Source organism: Oryx dammah, unplaced genomic scaffold (assembly GCF_014754425.2).
Source record: "Oryx dammah isolate SB20612 unplaced genomic scaffold, SCBI_Odam_1.1 HiC_scaffold_7, whole genome shotgun sequence".
NCBI classification, from domain to species: domain Eukaryota; kingdom Metazoa; phylum Chordata; class Mammalia; order Artiodactyla; family Bovidae; genus Oryx; species Oryx dammah.
The window spans coordinates 5,992,576-5,998,575 of NW_024070191.1; positions in this window are offsets into that span (position 1 = coordinate 5,992,576).

Here is a 6,000-nt window from a genome sequence, read left to right on the forward strand (position 1 = left end):
CTTGACATCTGACCTTGGGCAAGTTAAAATGGTCTTGTCATTTTTCCAGTGCTCATGTATGGATGTGAGAGCTAGACTGTAAAGAAAGCTGAGCACCGAAGAATTGATGCTTTTGAACTGTGTTGTTGGAGAAGACTCTTGAGAGTCCCTTGGACTGCAAAGAGATCCAACCAGTCCATCCTAAAGGAGATCAGCCCTGGGTATTCATTAGAAGGACTGATGATGAAGCTGAAACTCCAGTACTTTGGCCACCTCATGTGAAGAGTTGACTCATTGGAAAAGACTCTGATGCTGGGAGGGATTCGGGGCAGGAGGAGAAGGGGACGACAGAGGATGAGATGGCTGGATGGCATCACCGACTCGATAGATGTGAATCTGAGTGAACTCCAGGAGTTGGTGATGGACAGGGAGGCCTGGCGTGCTGCAATTCATGGGGTTGCAAAGAATCGGACATGACTGAGTGAACTGAACTGAAGTTAAATGTAAAGTTTCTGTGACCCAATTTTTAAAAATCTGTTAAACAGCCATAGTAATCGTGTTTACCTCAAAGGCTGGCTGAGGTCTCAGTAAGTCAGTGCATCGGAAGTATTTGTGTAGCACATGGAATATAGCAGTACTAAATACGTCTGGTTCTTCAAATCCTCCTCCCACCCCTGGTTCTACAGATGAGGAGATTCAGAGTTCAAATAAAGTGCACAAAAGTCACTTAACTAATACTTCTGACAGAAAAAAGCACTCCTGCTTAATGAAGATGTAACGCAGTATTTCAAACTTTGTAAGTGCCTTTAAAAAGTGGATGATGATAACTCTGATCATAGTTATTTAAAGATTACAGTGGTTTTTTAAATCTAGATAAAAGAATATAGAGATTACAACAGGGGAGATTCTCCATCTTTCATAAGAAAATCTCCTGATCTTTCCAAACTGACCCCACGTTGGTCCTGAAGGCTAAGGAATGTCTGTCCCCTCAGACTGGCAGCACAGACTGCTTCCAAGGTCGGTGAACGTGCTTGTAACAGCAGCCTCAAAGGGCTTTCCGTGTAGTGCTGCGTGCACGCGTGTGTGTGTGTGTGTGCGCGCGTGCTCAGTTCCTCAGGCGTGTCAGACTCTGCACATTGACTGGCTGTAACTGGCCAGGCTCCTCTGTCCATGGTGTTCTCGAGGCAGGAATACTGCAGTGGGTTGTCATTTCCTATCCCAGAGGATCTTCCCCACCCAGGGATCGAACCTGGGTCTCCTGCATTGGCAGGGGCCTTGTTAACCGTCTGAGCCACCACCAGGGGAGCCCCAAACGACCCTGTGTACTGCGTCTATGTATATGTCCATAAGCAGTTCTGCTTTACGCTAGAACTAGCAACTTTCTTGTTTGAAGTTTTTTGGTATGCTGTTCTAATTTGGCACATGACAAGACTAAACTTGATATTGTGAAATGAAATAAAGTGTATTTTAAAGGATCAAGGCAACAATTTATTCCTTTCTTCATGTGTGCTAATGTCTTTATCCTTTTTTTTTTCTTTTTGCCTCTGTATTCCTTCCCCATGGAGAAGGCAGTGGCACCCCACTCCAGTACTCTTGCCTGGAAAATCCCATGGATGGAGGAGCCTGGTGGGCTGCAGTCCATGGGGTCGCTAAGAGTCAGACATGACTGAGCGACTTCCCTTTCACTTTTCACTTTCATGCACTGGAGAAGGAAATGGCAACCCACTCCAGTGTTCTTGCCTGGAGAATCCCAGGGACAGGGGAGCCTGGTAGACTGCTGTCTCTGGAGTCACAAAGAGTCGGACACAACTAAAGTGACTTAGCAGCAGTTAGCAGTCCTTCCGCATCTGTTTCTTGAAGTTGAATAAAGGACTTTAGGTCAGAAGTAACTCCACCCAGAGCACCCTCCCCCGGCCCTTCTCTCGGGGAGCTCCAGGCCCCGAGCTTGTCTGACACACTTAACTCCTGTGCCCACGCTGGTGTCTGCTGGCTCCCGGGGTCGAGTGTGTCGCTTTGTTTGCTGACACATTTTATTTCTGACTGCTGGCCCGGCTCTAACATGATGTGTGTCTGGCATTGGCTTCTGGTGGGCAGACTGGTCTACAGGATGACAGAGGTCGGTTGGGGCTTGTGGGTCCTGAGATTCCATCCCAGTTCCCCACATACTAGGCGCCCAGCGTGTTTATTTACCTCACTCGATAGATACAGTGAAACTGAAAGGAGCTCAGTCGTGTCCGGCTCTTTGCGACCCCATGGAATTCTGCCAGGCTCCTCAGTCCATGGGATTCTCCAGGCAAGAAGACTGGAGTGGGTAGCTCTTCCCCTCTCCAGGGAATCTTCCCAACCCCAGGGACTGAACCCAGATCTCCCACATTGCAGGCGGATTCTTTACTGTCTGAGCCACCAGGGAAGCCCAAGAAAACCAGAGTGGAGTTTTCCAAGGAAAACTGAGTTCCTTCTCAGGGGAACTTCCTGACCCAGGGATCAAATCAGGGTCTCCTGCATTGCAGGTGGATTCTCTACCAGCTGAGCTACCAGAGAGGCCGATTTAATTCAGATGATCATTATATCTACTACTGTGGGCAAGAATCCCTTAGAAGAAATGGACTCGTGCTCACAGTCCACAAGAGTCTGAAATGCAGTACTTGGGTGTAATCTCCAAAATGACAGAATGATCTCTGTTCGTTTCCAAGGCAAAGCATTCAATATCACAGTAATCCAAGTCTATGCCCCAACCACTAATTCTGAAGAAGCTGAAGTTGAATGGTTCTGTGAGGACCTACAAGACCTTCTAGAACTAACACTAACCTATGTCCTTTTCATCAGTGGGAACTGGAATGCAAAAGTAGGAACTCAAGAGGTACCTGGGGTAACAACAGGCAAGTTTGCCCTTGGAGTACAAAAGGAAGCAGAGCAGAGGCTAACAGTTTTCTTAAGAAAACACACTGGTCATAGCAAACACCCTCTTCCAACAACACGAGATGACTCTACACTTGGAAATAACCAGATGGTCAATATCAAAATCACATTAATTATATTGTTTGCAGTCAAAGATGGAAAAGCTCTCTAAAGTCAGCAAAAACAAGACTGGGAGCGGACTGTGGCTCAGATCATGAACTCCTTATTGCCAAATTCAGACTGAAATTGAAGAAAGTAGGGAAAACCACTAGACCATTCAGGTATAACCTAAATCAAATCCCTTATGATTATACAGTGGAGGTGACAGATAGATTCAAAGGATTAGATCTGATAGAGTGCCTGAAGAACTAAGGATGAAGGTTCATGACATTGTACAGGAGGCAGTGATTAAGACCATCCACAAGAAAAAGAAATGCAAAAAAGCAAAATGGCTGTCTGGGGAGGCCTTACAAATAGCTGAGAAAATAAGAGAAGCAAAAAGAAAAGGAGAAAAGGAAAGATATACCCATTTGAATACAGAGTTCCAGAGAATAGCAAGGAGAGAGAAGAAAGCCTTCCTCGGTGATCAGTGCAAAGAAATAGAGGAAAACAATAGAATGGGAAAGACCAGAGATCTCTTCAAGAAAATGAGAGATACCAAGGGAACATTTCATGCAAAGATGGGCACAATAAAGAATAGAAATGGTATGGACCTAACAGAAGCAGAAGATATTAAGAAGAGGTGGCAAGTATACACAGGAGAACTATACAAAAAAGACCTTAATGACCCAGATAACCATGATGGTGCAATCACTCACCAGGAATCAGACAACCTGGAGGGCAAAGTCAAGTGGCCCTTAGGAAGCATCACTACAAAGAAACCTAGTGGAGGTGATGGAAATCCCAGCTCAGTTATTTCAAGTCCTAAAAGATGATGCTGTGAAAGTGCTGCACTCAATATGCCAGCAAATTTGGAAAACTCAGCAGTAGCCCCAGGACTGGAAAAGATCTGTTTTCATTCCAATCCCAAAGAAAGGAAATGCCAAAGAATGCTCAAACTACCACATAATTGCACTCATCTCACATGCTAGCAAAGTAATACTCAAAATTCTCCAAGTCAAGCTTCAATAGTATGTGAACCGAGAACTTTCATATGTTCGAGCTGGATTCAGGAAAGGCCAGAGGAAACAGAGATCAAATTGTCAACATCTGCTGGATCATCAAAAAAGCAAGAGAGTTCCAGAGAAACATCTGCTTTATTGGCTACACCAAAGCCTTTGATTGCATGGATCATAACAAACTGTGGAAAATTCTTAAAGAGATGAGAATACCAAACCACCTTACCTGCCTCCTGAGAAATCTGTATGCAGATCAAGAAACAACAGTTAGAACCAGACATGGAACAACTGACTGGTTTCAAATTGGGAAAGGAGTACATCAAGGCTGTATATTGCCACACTGCTTATTTAACTTATATGCAGAGTACATCATGCAAAATGCTAGGCTGGATGAAGCACAACCTGGAATCAAGATTGCCAAGAGAAATATTAATAACCTCAGATATGCAGACGACACCATCCTTATGGCAGAAAGCAAAGAGGAACTGAAAAACCTCTTGATGAAAGAGGAGAGTGAAAAAAGCTGGCCTGAAACTCAACATTCAAAAAATTAAGATCATGGCATTCAGTCCCATGACTCCATGGCAAATAGATGGGGAAACAATGGAAACAGGGACAGACATTTTTTTTCCTGGGCTCCAAAATCACTGCAGATGGTGACTGCAGCCATGAAATTAAAAGATGCTTGCTCCTTAGAAGAAAAGCTATGACCAACCTAGACAGTGTATTGAAAAGCAGAGACACTAGTTTGCCTACAAAGGTCTGTCTAGTCAAAGCTGTGGTTTTTCCAATGGTCATGTATGGATGTGAGAGTTGGACCGTAAAGAAAGCTGAGTGCCGAAGAATTGATGCTTTTGAGCTGTGGTTTTGGAGAAGACCCTTGAGAGCCTTTTGGACTGCAAGGAGATGCAACCAGTCTATCCTAAAGGAAATCAGTCTTGAATGTTCAATGGAAGGACTGATGTTGAAGCTGAAACTCCAATACTTTGGCCACCTGATGGGAAGAACAGACTCATTGGACAACCCCCTGATGCTAGGAAAGAATGAAGGTAGGAGGAGGGGAGGACATAGGATGAGATGGTTGGATGGCATCACCAACTCAATGGACATGAGTTTGAGCAAGCTCCGGGAGGTGGTGATGGACAGAGAAGCCTGGTGTGCATATCTGAGTCTCGATGTTGCACAATCACTGGGCCAACAGATCTAATATCAGTTGAAGTCTTCCTAAAAAGCAACTGTGTCTCACTTTTACAGTCTGAAGTCAACAAATTCTTTTTGAAAGTCAATGCCATCACCAATATTTAGCAAGTGATATGGAAGTTATGGTTTGGGAAGGTCATCCAGGAATTGATGGTGATGAAGACAGAAAAGCACAACCAAGGAAGCCAGTGTGAGGCAAACACGATGCTACTGAAAGGTTTTCATTCTGGGTTGGGCTTTCGAGTGGTGATCATATCTCGTCAGTTTCTGTGCGGAGGAAGGGGGGTAGGGTGGGGGGTGGGTGGGATTTTTTTGTGTATCTTCAAGTTTTTCCAAATTAAAACCTGTTAAATTTACTAGGCATATAGGTTATTTTGTTTAGCACTATTATCAGAACATAATTCCATGTGGTATCATGATGACTAGTCGTAATTCAGTAAAGTCTTAAAATCTGCAGTATTTGAAAAATCCTCTTTCTGGTTATCTCTAAATGAATTCAATCACAATGTTATGTGGTACAGTGACTGCAAATAATTATTGGAAAATATCTGTGTGCTGTCGCATCTGCTTCTAATGAAAAGCGAAGCTCTTGTTACTTCTGTCTGTTCCTTTCATTCTTTCCAAAGGGAATTACTTGGGATGAATTGTGTTGAAAGGCAGTATGTTTATAGCAGCCTCAGAAGACACATTAAAAATGCTGACAGCAAAAGAATGAGACTTTTTATTTTTAACAAGGCTGCAGTTGATTTTGAGAAGTGCATAGGAAACAAGATAATTCCCCTAAGTTGTTAGAACAATCTTGTAT